General features: G+C 38.4%; 1 long non-coding RNA gene across 1 annotated transcript; it reads left to right on the top strand.

The window, feature by feature from the left end:
- Positions 1-14,727: 14,727 nt before the first annotated feature.
- Positions 14,728-15,249, top strand: LOC130103920 (uncharacterized). The gene is made up of 3 exons (XR_008809414.1): positions 14,728-14,906; positions 14,971-15,033; positions 15,115-15,249. It is a non-coding gene; the product is annotated as an uncharacterized LOC130103920 (long non-coding RNA).

The raw sequence follows: 15,249 nt of genomic DNA, 5'->3' as shown, positions 1-15,249 counted from the left end.
GCTCTGCTAGTTAACTAGAGATGTTTTATTTATTTGTATAGTTACATCTGTGCTGCGAGATGTTTCAAAAGTGGTGGGGATAATATCGACCCAGACAAAAAGTGGTGGGGACATGTCCCACCCGTAAATTTCGCCTATGTACACGGTTGTTTGTGGGTATAAAATGTGCAAGACATGACAGCTACAATGCAATTATCATGATTAGTTAAACAAGATAAGAGACAAACTGAACATAACCAAATAATGTTTGTTTTCACATTAAACATTGCAACAGACTATCAAAATATGACCATTTAAATTAATACACTTATTAAATAATAATTGCATTTATATTTATACAAACACACATGGATATATTATGTATATAGCACAAACGATATGATACAGTATATTTATTTATAGAACTATTTAATGTAATCAAACTTTAAACTTATCTAATATCTTTGACTCAAGAGTCATCTATGTTTGATGACGTTGCAGGGTGTTCTGAATTAACACATTTTGTTAAAGGTGAACCAAGTAACTTTTTTACCTTAACCGAACAGCTTTGGAGTCATTGTAATGTTTATATTACTGATTTCGTGTTGAATGGTGGTCGTCTCACACCCCCCTGGTGCCTGTGAGCCGCAAAACCACCCTTGCAACTTTGGGCCGGCGAGCCGCCGGCCTCAGTGTTAGGAAGTATCGTGTGATATCAGGTCTCGCGAAGTAACGAATTGCTTTACGGCAAAAAACAGATCTGAAAAAAAAACTGATAAAATGATCATCAAACAAAAATAACCCGGCGCCGTTTACATGTGGTGTTGGCCGCGCGCAGCTCTTAAAGGGGCCATACCTTATTTCCCCTCGTTACAGCGTCCATCCAACTGAACAGGTACCGGTGTACAGGGAGAGGGGATCCGGCCGTGAGTGCGAGCCATCTCTGCGTGAGTGCTATGCACGACAGTACAAGTACTCCACAGCGACTCTAGGGGTCGCTGTTTGACAAAAACGGAATTCCTACTTAGTGCTGCTTTAAATGAGCTTCAACCGATACACCATTTTCAGGGAATAGGGTGCAGTGAATAATACGGACCATGTCAGTCGGAACGCTGACGCGTGTTATGATATAAGTGAAAAATTACCGTTTCTGTGTAAAGTCATATTAAATGTTACACCTTCGTTGTCATAAAAACATAACACCTAAAACCCTAAAGTTATTGGTAAAAATGACAAAAACAACTGTACAGCTCAAATAATACACAGTTTTACCTGAAGAATTAACATGTTTTTAAAAGATTCACATTTTAGTGCTGTAACCTTGAATTTTGCTTGCTTGGTTATTTATTTATTTTATTTTATTCAAAGATAAGGAGAAATGAGCCAAAATAATTTTGTGGCAATCAACATCATACCACAAATTGTGCAGAGCACAAATTCTGAGAGGCATAGCAGTAACACTAGTTGTAGTTAACAACATTTTCTTTCACGAGTTTACATGTTAATGAAATCTGATGTAATATTATAATGCGTATTTGGCTTGCTGTCCGGGGGGAGGGCTCTGAGCTCAGAATTCGGCCTGACCCCAGAGTACTCCCCCCATGACCTTAGAGATCATAGGTATCTATGAGCGGACCCAGCCGAATGTGGGGTGAAGGGGTGGTGGTGGGATGCTGAGAAATTAGTCATGAGACAGGAGGTAAGGGAAGGCTTTATTTATACTGGCTTCGTCTTGTGCTGGTTGGATGATTACCTGAACATGCTCCTCCCGAACTTTGTTACATAAAACTTCATTTTGTGTTTTGGTTAATATCTAAGTTTTTTGGTTACTTCTAGGCTTAGTTGTCACTGGTGTTTTCCATTTCTTCCACTGACATTTCCCCAATGGACCTGTATAGAATGTAATGGACTACTACACTGCTTAGCAAGCATAACTAAATGGATTAAATTCTGCATGCATTGGCACATTACTCATAGACATCAGAGAATACAGTAGCATGAAGTCTGAATAAACTAATTAACGTGCTAACCATGCTAACGATTGTTACGAAATGACATGCGGTTAAAATCTGAAAATGAAGTAGCCGATACAGGTCAATGTGTCCACATAAGCATCTAGCTATGGGCTCATGCTAAGCCTTTATTTGGCTGAAACTGGCTTTAGGGGTGTTAAAGTCTTGTTGCGTGAGCTTAAGTGTGTGTATGTGTGGTGTGGCACTCAGAACTTCCTCTTGAGCGTCAGTTCTTTCCCAGCTCTTAAATGGATTTCACATCATTATGCTCATGCCCAGAGAACCCAGGGCCAAATCAACCAAAAAGAGTTCAGCCATTAAAACGCGACATTTCCTCGGCTCTTAAGGCCCTCTTCCCTCATCATTAAAAAGGCTGTGACTCACACGTAACTGACTGACGGATGGGTGCAGCCCTTAGGTCATTTTCATTGCCACACATACTTAACACACAAACACAGACACAGAGAGAGAGACACACACACACACAAACACAGAGAAAGCCCTCCATCCAGGCTTTAGATAAAAACAATCTTTCCTCAAAAAAGAGTTTATTTATACTCTGAAGCCCTTTGAGGAACCACTGACCTTAAAACTGACCAGCACACTCTGAAAAGAAGAAGAACCCTGGAGGTCAAATTATTAATACAGTCATTCTTAGTAAAATGCACAATGCTGTCTCTCTTTTGTGTGCAGACACACTATAAGCAGTGTCTAGTAATGCCCGAGCTACACAACCACTTAGAAATAAATGAAATGGAAATTTTGGCCATTTTGTGTGATAATCTGGTCCATTATGCTTTTTCAATTCACTAATAAGATTGCCTCTAATTATCTAAAAATTAACATTCTGTCATCGTTTACTCACCCTCATTGCATTATAAATTTGACCATTTGACTTTCTTTCTTCTTTGGAGAGATCTTGAGTAATGTACTGGTCACTCTTTTTCATGCATTTACAATTAATCAAATGGCGTATGAAAGCATAAAAATACTTTGCACGACTAGTGCAAACTGTCTTCTAAATTCATACTACTTCTAAATTCATGATTTGGTTCTTTAAGTGGGCTGTTAACTTTTACAAGTTGCAACCAGCTTATTGTGTCTGTGAGTTGATCTTGAGAACCGAATCAATCTGATTCATGAATCAATAAAAATAAAAAAAGAGTTCCCAAAAAGGACAATAATACTTCTCTAAAAGTGTGGAACACAATTACCATTGTTTCGACAAATTTTCGTGGGTGAAATCCAGTCATTTTAAAAGAAATCAACATGACCGTGATTTACGCATGAGGGCGAAAGATTTCACAACGAGTTCAAGTTGGCCATACAAATTCGCTGTTTACCAACAGAAATCTGCTGGGTTTAAAAAGTGACTTCTATGTCTGCAAAATTTTGCACGGATTTGGAATGTAACACACTAGTCATATGGACTATTGTCATGGTGCTTGGCAGCCCCCGTCTCCCTTTACTGCAATTATACTGAAAAGAGTGACCTGGATATTCTTCAGAAATTCACCTTCTGGGATCCACAGGGGGGAAAAAATGTAATACGGGTTTGGATGAACAACTTAAGGACAAGTAAATAATGTCCGATTTTCATTTTCGGTTGAACTATCGCTTTAACAGTAACTGCTCTGGGATCAGAGCAGCAATCACACAGACTTTCTGACAGACAGATGAAGAGACATAAAATGTTTAGAATCTTTCCAGCATTTCTCTCCCCCTTTCATTTTGTTCTTTCTTCTCACTGTTTTTGTGATCTGGAGAGGAGTGGGAGTGTTCCCCTGAGTGTGTGTGTGTGTGTGTGTGTGTGTGCACGTGTTTACTGTTTACAGCCATACACTCAGGGTTAGGGCTCTGTGGGGGTGTTAAAGTGGGGCACTCTCCAACCTTGCTCCACATCCCTACGGCAAGTGAGCTGTCAGGAAGATTTGGGGGAGTGATTTGTTGCCCCCATCACCCCTTTATCCCCTTCAGCACCAACAGAGCCTCTCTAGCCTCATCCATCCCTAGGCTGTAGTGTCTGTTTGGCTGTTTGTCGGAGTGCAGATGCTTCATGCCCACTCAAAGCACAAGGCAAACGGCATTCTGGGGGATTTACAGGCTTTGAAATCGACTGTCAAACCGTCACTGTGCAACATGGAGCTGTGGAAAAAATGTGCCAAGAGAGTCACCCAAGTCTCCCGAGATAATAATTCACTCAAGGCAGAGGGAAGATGAATTTGGGACCGGCGAAACTTTGACAAGTAAGCTTGTAAAAATATATGGTTGTATGTGTGCGACTAGAACATCAGTATTTAATTCTCTACAGCCCTTATGCAGCGCAGGACAGTTTCCCCGGAGGAATGTAGAATGTGTACAAACAGAATGCCAAACATGACAGAATATGATCCTTACAGGCTCACATCTGCACTTCAAAACTGAATGTCTTTCATACTAAGGGGAACTTGGGCCTTGTGGCGAATGAAAAGGCTGGATGAGAATATGTGGTCAACTTAGCTAACTTATAGAGTGTGCGTAACTGCGTATCACATCAAGTGTTTTCCAGTATTGGAAAAGGTCAACCTAAGGAAAAATGAAAAGGATTTTCAGACTTGTCTGTGGAAATGTGCTGCTTTTTATGCAGACATTCAGCATTATATTTCAACTTATAAACTTTATTTTCAAACAAAGAGTGAAAAGAGTATCTTTTCCCAATAACTGCTAAATTTAAAAAAAATCCATAGACGAAGGTACAGACATATTTCACGGGGAAGATAGGTCCACTGTCTGATGAATGAAGCGATAAATGAATCAAACACCATTCTTTTGGTCAATAACATCTGTGGGATCTGGGAATCTGTGGGACCAATTAAATTTGTCGCAGAATATGCGTGGGGAAATCATTTGCCCTCGCACAAAATTTCTGATCACATGGATTCCCATTAATATTTTTACTGATATATTAACACATTTCCACTTAACAGGCTATATACTGTATATATTTTCAAATATCAGGTCTAACGATAAATTACATTAAAAATAGTTTTAGATTGCATAGACACTTATGCATAAATATGCATCGAATAATAATAATTATAATAGTATTATAATTATTAAACATATAATTTTGCTTTTAAAAACTTATTTTGTAAAAATCAGAAGCAATAAAAACAGTTCTGCATATTTGCTATCACTTATCAGACTCTTAAAAGGTTAGTTCACTCGAAAATGAAAATTCTGTCATTAATTATTTTTTATTCATCTTCGGAACACAAATTAAGAATTTTTTTATGAAATTTTACAGATTTCTGTCCCTCCATTGACAGCTACGCAAAAAGGTCATAATGAACTTCTTTATGAACTTTTGGAAGCATCAAATTATAAGAAAAATATGTCAAAAATAATGTAATAATGTTGGTCAATCTTTAGACTTGTCCTATCCTAACAAACCATACATCAATGGAAAGCTTATTTATTCAGCTTTCATGTGATGTATAAATCTCAATTAAAAAAAAAGACCCATGTGACTGGTTTTGTGGTGCAGGGTCACATAGCCTAGGGGGTCCGAAAGGAGTCCTGTCCAGTCACTTTCTGAGGGGGACATAGAGTCAACCCCACATGCCACCAGGGAGCCTGACCTGATCAAATCTACTGACCTAGTCTTGCCAACAACCTGTCTGTTTTCCCAAACAGAGTCTCTCACAAAACCAATAGTGAAACCGTTACCTGAACATAGAGACGGGCATCCATCCGAAGGGGGAGTGTTTTCTTGGCGTTTCAGGTTGAAACTGCCAGTTCTGATGTTTTGTCATGACTCATGAGCCATAATTGGCATGCACTCCCCTCAGCATGGTGGGATTGTACTTCGTTCCCTAATAGCGTCATCGACGCAGTGCGAGTTCCCTTTCAAAAGGGAACGTCTAGGTTACGACTAGGGATGTGAATTTCTGCCAAAAATGACATTCGAAAATCGAGGAGCAAAAGTCGACTATCGTTCGAAAATCAAAAAAAAAAAAAAAAAAAAAAAAAACGCACACTCACAATGACAGAAAGGGAGGCCAATTTCATCTTTAGCGATTTGTCATCAAACAAACTGTTTATTATTCGAACAATTAACATGTTTTCGTCGTTTTTTTAACATACCGGTAGTTAACATAGAAGAAAAAAACAAGCACGACAGTCCGTTTTTGCATCGCCAAACCAGATGCTCGTTAGATAAAAAAAATAATGTCATAATGATTTAATGCAAACCTGCCTTGTTACTGCAAAAGCCTACTTTTTAAACAAATTAGTTTCAATCAAAACTATTCGTGTGATGCCACTGCGCAATACACACACACATTACCGCGGGATGGCGGTTCATTTCATAAACTGTGGACAATGGTAGCTTATTTAATGTAGCCTATAAATGAATGTATATGTCCAAAAAACGGATAATGTCATCATACTTGTAGTGCTATGGTCGAGTAATAATCTGTTTGGTTGTAAAATGTATTACCTGAATGAAATGAACTAGAATGTATCGTATCGTCCTGTGGAATCATTCATTCACAGACATCATACGAAGATGTTCAACTAGATCTTCATCGCTGGCAAAAATATGAAGCATTTGCAGATTTGCTTTCACTAGACTAAACTGTAGGTCCACGGCAACTTCATCCAACGCTCTTGATGTTCTTAAATCTTCTTGTTGTTACGACTCCGTGTCGAGTGTGAATTAAAGCGCTTCAGACGATTCAGTGCGCGAGGAACTGAACAGATCATTCAAACTGATTCGCGAACCGATTTAGACAGATCTGCCAACTTGTTTGATGAAGTCTTTGAACAGAATCGACTCAAAAGAGTGATTCATTTGTGAATGGAGCATCGCTCATGCCCATAAAAAAGACACAGCGCGCTTGGAATAAACTACACATTTAACAACATGTATTGCATTAAAATAAAATAACGAGAGGAACGTCGCCCAACGTAGTGAAGTAAATGTAGCCTACTTTGTTACTACCATAGACAGTTACTTACTACCATAGACAGTAAAGGTTAGTCTATCCACCTCTGCTGTGCGCAGAGTTAACGGTCACGACAATGCTCTTCTTCTGTTGTTTGTTTACACTTATGTATAAAACACTGGTATCCTAGATCGCGCAGGAGGGGGTTTCATTCATGTTAGTGACACCTTGTGTCCCTGACAGGAAAATTCCCTGCTGCGCGATCTGTGACAGTAGGCGCGCCGTCAATTATGTCACAGTGGAGTTGCGCGAAAATGTAACGATATTCGAATAAGCAATTTAAAGATCGAATTTCGAACGCAGTTCGACTATTCGACTATTCGAAGATCGCGACTCATCCCTAGTTACGACCAGTGTTGGGAACGTTACTTTAAAAAAGTAATTAGTTATAGTTACTCACTACTTGTTCCAAAAAATAACTGAGTTAGTAACTGAATTACTCTATAATAAAAGTAACTCGTTACCAGGTAAAGTAACTATTTGCATTACTGTTAAAAAAAAGTTGCTATATGTCAAAGAATTTGGATTTTTTTTAGCAGTTTTCACAAGTCAGTTGAAATGAGTAGAACAGACAGGTGTTTGTACGTAATTTTCGATATTTATTGCATGTCGACAGACAGCAAGAGGTTTATCCTGCACCTCAAGTATTATCTTTGTAAGAAAAGTAAACAGTTACACCATATAAAGTGCATTTAACTCTAGCGAAATAAATCAAACTCTCTCAACCTGAGACAACTGGTCAAGTTAACAACCTGTACTTCCAAGTTGATCTACGAACGCCGATCCAAGTGCGCTGGTGAGATGTGAACGAGCTATAAGTTGTGATAAGGTGAGCGCGAACAGCAGGCTTGGATCGGCGTTCGTAGATCGACTGGTAGAGACTCTTTTTCAAAGATGGCTTCTGCCTGTATAGGCGAAGTTGACTATGTAAAAAATATCTTCTTATTAAACTGTCTGGACACTGACAAAGTTCTCAATGCTTCGGTTTGAAGGTAGGGACCCTCATTATGCTACCGTGCTAGTGTGGGGCTATTTTGAGCCTTGTTAGTGGTATTAACAAGCGATTTTTATTTTTCATTGATCTATGCCCAATATACTAGCGTTATACTAGCTTTATAGGCTAAACTGTTTTTAGAGATAAAACTATTTACGTTCGATAATCATGAAAACAAATCTCAGATAACGGTTGACTAGGTAACAATGTGTAATTAGACCAAAGGTTCATTTTGCGCCGGAGTTCTCCTTTAACTTTGGAAGAAACTGTTATTGACCAATCTCTATTGATGTACGTTTAATATTTTATCAAATTATTTATTGGTAAAGGGTGCGAAACCTCTCGTCAGAGCCAGGTGTGGCTCGCAAGCCATAGGTTCCCGACTGCTGCCCTAGGCCCTTGATTTCTTGGAATCCGCAATGAAGCTGATTTATTATTTACAGTTTTGTTCCTTATGAATTTGTTTTATGCATCATTAGGTCTGCATGTATGCTTTCTGTTGGAGAAAATGACACAAACAAAAATGATAGCAACACAATAAACTATAACAGTCAGCTTAAGGTAACTACAAGTATTATGTTTGAATGTCAAAATAACTCCAATATCATACACTAGAATTGTGTGGGGTGGGGGTAAATTAAGCATGATCTGCTGTGATGTCACAATCATGTTGTAATGTTGCACGGACGGTCTATGGGTCTGCCTGAAATGTGCAAATAAACTTCCCCTCGCCCACTTGACGAAGTTGAACACACTTCAAAATGAGGGGACGTGCTTAGAGAATGTGCGAGTGTATATCTAAAAACTGGAGTTAAACGCACATTTGCACCAGAGCGCAACCACCTGGAAACACCCTGAAAACCAACCACAGAAGTCCAGAGTGGTGGCCAGCTTCGCGCTGATAAACAGTAAACACCACTGACATTGACTGTGGTAAGCAGGTAAATGACAATTAATTTAACATACACTCTTTCTCTTTACCTCACAAACACACATAAAATAAACTCTTGAGAAACAGCTACAGAGTGTGTCTCTGCTATCAGGATTGCACCAGTGCTCCTCTGCCCCCTCAGTCCTGCAGCTAAACATGTGCTTATCACTGAGGAACGTTTGACTTGGTAAAAGCTCACACTGCTCACACACACAAACCGCACTTATATACTCTATCCTTTTTTTCCCTCCACCCAACGGCAACGCAGTATACAAAATGAATTCAAGATTTTCCGAATTAAACTGAAATCTTGCAGGACACGAGGGCATCATTACACATTTAGTAGAGCTTTGCAAAGTAGGGCAGTAAAAATGCAAGATCCCTCAAGTAAGGACTTAGGCATCAGGAGAATACCGAAAGCCCCAGACCTTATACCCCTGGAGCGAGCGTTAAGACGGACGCCTGCACTTCTTCAAAAGCACAGAGGAGCCAGTTGAAAAGAAAATCTCCCTACTTAAGAACTCATGATTCAAAAGGCAGCCAACTCAAATGCCCATGTTTACCACAAGCAGTGGTATTAAGTCTAAAAAGCAAAAAAAAAAAAACTATGAAATTCGACTTACAAAACTAACTCACAAATGAGTAGGAAACACATAGACTTCTGCAAAGAGAACTCTGAAAGAGATGCCAACACCATACAGATGTTGCATTCTTCAATCAAAATTAATCCGGTCTTTTTTTTTTTTTAAATCCACATTTTCTTAGCTTGCAGAGGATCTGAAATACACAACAGAGGTTCAATATGTGTGCCTTCGCAGTGACTTCCTAGTCAAAACAGACAAAGCAACTAATTCATACACAGCAGAACAACCTGACATTACAGGAATACAGACAATACATCCAAACAGTGGAAGGTTTATCAGTGATTCCAGGCTCAGCTCACGGTGATGTGCTCTGCTGAATACGTCAAGTGAAAGAATTTGAGTCGGCAGGGATGGATTGGGCTGTCTTGCTCTCAGGGACACCCAGATACTGTCTGTGTGTGGCATAACTAATGTGTAGAGCAGCTCATGGATCACACCACACAACAGCTGTTCTGTGATAGAGCAATCGATTAAAAATGGGAGACAACTTAAGATGGAGGAGTCTGGGATGTTTGTATGTGAGGAGGAGGGAATGGGAGATGGAGAACGAGAGAAAGAGTTTAGGGGCTGAAGAAGTGACATGCACTGCTATTCAAACACAGACAAACGGATCCATCAGAAAGTTACAATCCATAATCGCAGTCCCTTCAGTTTGTTTCTAGCTTATGTGTTGTTTGAATCATTTCTCCTGCATGCCAGTATTACTGTATTAATTGCACCTACACCACAGACTCACATGTCAAAAAAAAATTTGCAGCATTGTCTAGTCAGATTCAATACATTAAACAATTAATTAACTTTTTGGTTTACATATTTAAAAACTGATCTGACAGCCTTCATTGTGTTCCAAATGAAAAAAGAAGAATCATTCTTGACTCATTCAGTGAAGGATCCATCAGACTGAGTTGGTGAGTCTTTTTTAACAAATCGTTAAAATAATCAGCTCATACGTGTTGTTTATTCATAAATCAGACTACACTGGTATATGTTTGTAAATCCTATTTGTTGGTGAACTGAAGTATGGTGGTGTTGTGGTGTATTTTTGATTCACTAAAAGAACCAGCTCATAAGTATGGATGCCCATTTCTGAAAAAAAAAAACTTTGCTTTGGTTAAATATGACATAAAAAGTCATTTGTGTAAAACAAGTCATTATGACATAAGAGGCCAAAATGATAAGATGCTATATATTAGATTAATATACTAGGCTATATTATTATTAAAGTAATATTAATTTGTATCACGAGTACAAATCACAACATGCAAAATCAAAACCCAACAGCATAGGGGCTTTTACACTACCCCTTTTTCCAAAACGGAAAACTTAATGTGTTTGGCCGTTCATTTACACAACAGGGGGCCTGAAAACGCAAACTTTTGAAAAAGGGATTTAAAGTGCAAGATTTTGAAAACCATACCGTTATTGTCTCCGTGTAAACTACAAAAACGCGAATTTGTGAAAACATGAAGTCATGTGTATGCTTATCACGTGTTCAGTCTAGACAGGTAAGCCTTACAAAGTGACCTCGCTAACTACTTGCCTGACATGAATAATACAGCGTTTTTAATCATTTTCAAGGATAAGTGTGATTCGTTATGACAACGATGTCTTCTGTACACACACACACAAACGCAAAACAAACACTTTTCAGTTTTACATCTCTGCGAGTACGTGTCCTTAGAATGTGATAAAGCAGCACATACCTGTTCAGTCACGCGAGTTCTGGTGAATTTGTCATGTGAAATATTCCATTAGGGCTTCTAGTCCAAACGGTGAGCAGATTGAGTGAAATATCAATGAATTCTCATAAGCTTACTTAATATGTCTAAGTCGTATTTATATGTATTTTCCACTAAATAACTGAGTTTCATCGAAGAAACACTATTGTCATTTGTGTTCAACGCCAGAGGCTGCACTTGAGCTGTTATAACCAACGAAGAAGAAAGCTACAATAACGCATATCTCCACAGTGCCATATATTGACAACAGGATGTTTAAATTCATAGCCTACCAGGGGTGTATTCCAGAAAGCAAGGTTAACTTACCGTCAGATAAACCTTGAACTCTTGGTTGGTTAACCCCAAACTTGCTTAGTCTGGGTATGTCGGTTCCAAAACACCTATGTTGAGTTAGTTTAATCAACCTCCTATTGGTAACCCAGAGTTAATGCGCGCGCACGACGAGTACATAAAGACATTTTCAATGGATCGCCGATTTCAGGAGTCACCATGGAAACCAAGGGAGAAAAAAAGCGAGCTACATACGATACTTCGGTGAAACTGAGTTGGAGGTTTTAATGCTTGCTTATGAAGACTATAGCCGAAGCCCATTATAAAAAAAAAAAAAAAAAAATAATAAAAAAAAAACAATACTGCTGCATCAGCAAAAGAAAGTTTTGGCTTGGCAAATAATAATGGACAGAGTAAATGCTTGAGTTTAGAAAATTATAAATGGGGTATTTTCCCTTTGTGAGTCACAATGAAAGGGGAAAATAGCCTACCCCATTTATAATTTGTGACGCAAAAATTCTTTGGGGGCATGTAGTAAAAATAGACAAGTATTTACTTGTTGGCCTCCATACATTTCTTAATATTACAGTAGTAATGCACATAATTGGCTAGTTATATGTTGGCTTCTCGTTTTGTCAGGTGTAATCCTTCTGGAGCCAGAAGAAGTGTGAGCCAAGTCAAAATGAAACACAAAAACATTCTCCAGCAAGGTAATATTTTCTAAACTTACTAAACTTGTTACTGACATTTAATACTAATTTAGTATTAAATGTAATTTAGTTTTCTATGTAGCCAATAGAAAGAAGGGAGCTGAGGAGCTGGCACTGTCCCTTAATAAAGGGCCACCTGTGGTCGATGGGATTCCAGGGGGCAGTTCGTCAGACTCAGCTACCAAGACAAGTGGCTTATAAAATGTAGGTGTGCCATATTAATACTTATGATTTATTGATGTTTACACTGTTTTTGTCAGTGTTTTAATAAATAAAATCATCAACACTGTCACCATTTTAAAAAGGCATTTTGAATTCATTTTACAGTCATTGATTCACTTGTGCAGTATGCATGCTGCTTTGACTGCATATGCTGTATACTGTAATCTTATTACTAGTACTTAGATGCTCCTAATGTCCTTCTTTATTAGTTGTATTTGCTTAAGAATATACATTGAGAATTGAATATGCATGATTATCATGGTTTAATTATCTTGCAGTTGCTGACAGTGGCGGTTCTAGCCCATTTCAACTGGGGGGGCCAAGCTGGGGCCAGTTGTACTGTTAGAGGGGCCAGTTACATTTAGACCTTATTGTTGTCATATCATTTTCTGCACTGCTGCAGGCATTAACAGGGAAAATACCGTGTTTATAATCATTCAACAATGTATTTGCATTTCCATTATATTTTTACATTTGCATTACATATTCAGTATTAGTCACAGTAACTGTAATAGACATGATGTCCTTCTTTCTCTTCATTTTGAGAACTATAGAGCAAAAGCAATGGGGACCAAGAAGCTTATTAATTCATTTACTGAAAATAACTGACTTGATATGTCTAACCGTTTACAGGGTTCCTGCACACTTTTTAGAGTCCAATTTAAGGCTTTTTAAGACCTAAAGAAATCAAAATTAATACCGTACATTAGAGGTGTGCAATATTGACAAAAATATATTTCAACATTTTCAACATTTTGTTAATAATTAGATAATATTTTACTGATTGTGTTTTTGTGCTGGTGCCATGGCTGGTTTAGGCCTGTTGTTGACAGCTGACTCACGAAGATATTCCTATTTTTCATATTCTATGCAGTGGTCGATTCACAGCAGTGACAGAAATACATTTTTTAATTAAGGGGCAATATTTGCCACCTTAAATTGATTTCCAGGGGCATTTTCACCTATATATGGACATTTTTTCTAAACTTATTTAGAGTTATGCATCACCTTTTATGTCAAATACTAACATTCAAATTATACAGTAATTATACTTATTTATACAATAATACTTAATTATACAATAATTATACAGTACCACTGTTACCAGTCAAATTAATTAATTCAATCAAAATCCATCTTTGCAGTGCAGAGGTGACACAGAAGTGGCATTAATATATTTACACTCCATTTACAATTGCATAAATAAAGCTATGAGATTTTTTTCAAATCAATATTTAAATATGAAATTATTTCTAAGTTTAACGTTTTAATTAAAGGATACTTTAAATATGAAACTAAAACCGCCAGTAGGCGGCGGCAAGTCCCTGTAAGAGGGATTCATTCATTCAAACGATTTGTTCAAACGGCCGATTTATTCGGGAAAGAAGCAAGTGATTCGTTCAAAACGCGGATTTCAGTCAAGAAATCATCGCTGTGTTGCATTGAGACTCACTACGGTTTCATTATGAAATTCTAGTCGGCGAAATAAAGGGAAAACAAACAATATTGACAATATTGTGTCTAAAAAGTAACTCCCAATGTTAACTTATTGTTAATTTAACTGTTGTATAACATAAATATCACAGTTGCAATTGTGCACGGGAAAACGGCACTCTTGCTGATGTGATATTCTAATATAAGAACATAATATGATATAAATATAAGACAAAAACTAATTTGGGGACATAGCCTACCTATGAACTGCACACAGCAGTGAAAGGACGATAGACAAATGCTATGTCAGCTCACAGTGCCTCGTACATACCGTGAAACTTCAAATAATAGCCGAGTCCCGAATAGACGCCTGTCTCTTTTACACGCCTGGTGTGGCGACAGGTTTGGGTACATAAAGGCCGGTCTCAAATAGAAGCCGGGTCTGTTTTTAGTTTCGGGTTGTATTTTATCTTCTAAAACCCGTCAGAGCGTCCGCTTGCTGCGCTTGACAGTGCATAACGAGCAGAGAGAGAGAGAGAGCGCCCCGGCCGCGCGCGCGCACTCACCTCTTCAAACATTCTGCCGCGATTCCCGCGAATGTGATGCGAATTGTCACGTGAAAATGCAAATCCACAAAGATAGAAAAATAAAAAAATAATACACATACAACGATAGCAAAAAACAGTTTTGTAAAAATTATTTCAAACTCCACATTTAGGGGGGCCACAAGGGGGGCCAAGCTTTTTGTCACAGGGGCACTGGCCCCCCTGGCCCCCCCTCTAGAACCGCCACTGGTTGCTGATGGCCACATTGTATTATTGGATCCTCCTGCAACACCACACTCTGTCACAGTTGTAAGTGATTATTGTCTTTAGGTTTCTGTTTGCTAGACCAAGCATCCTTCCTTATTTTCACTGTAGGATGATGATGAAGAGACCACTTCTGCTGTGACAGAAACAGAAAATGTGGGGAGGCCCATAGAGGTATGATGCATATTCCCCCTTTTTTACACAAGAGAATAAATAAATTGTCATTGTCATTTTACAGAATATGGCAGGAGATTTTAATACAGATGAGGGTCCATCTACCTCCACACAGAATCTTAGCAGTGTAAGAAATGTTCTGCAGTTCTCCTTCCTCATTTAAATATTTGGTCTGTGTTTGTATTACAGACTTTTTCAGTCTTTCTAGTTGCCTGCCAAAAAGCTGTATAAGGTCCACCTTTAAAAGCAAATCAGAAAAAGTGACATGGAGATGGACCTTATACAGCTTCAAATGGAGGAGAAAAGGCTTAACCTAAAAAAGGCCAGACTTGAAATTGAATTG

The sequence above is a fragment of the Rhinichthys klamathensis genome, unplaced genomic scaffold (assembly GCF_029890125.1).
Source record: "Rhinichthys klamathensis goyatoka isolate OS25496 unplaced genomic scaffold, OSU_Roscu_1.1 h1tg000301l_1, whole genome shotgun sequence".
Taxonomy (NCBI): Eukaryota; Metazoa; Chordata; class Actinopteri; order Cypriniformes; family Leuciscidae; genus Rhinichthys; species Rhinichthys klamathensis.
This window is presented reverse-complemented; position numbering and strand designations above follow the sequence as displayed.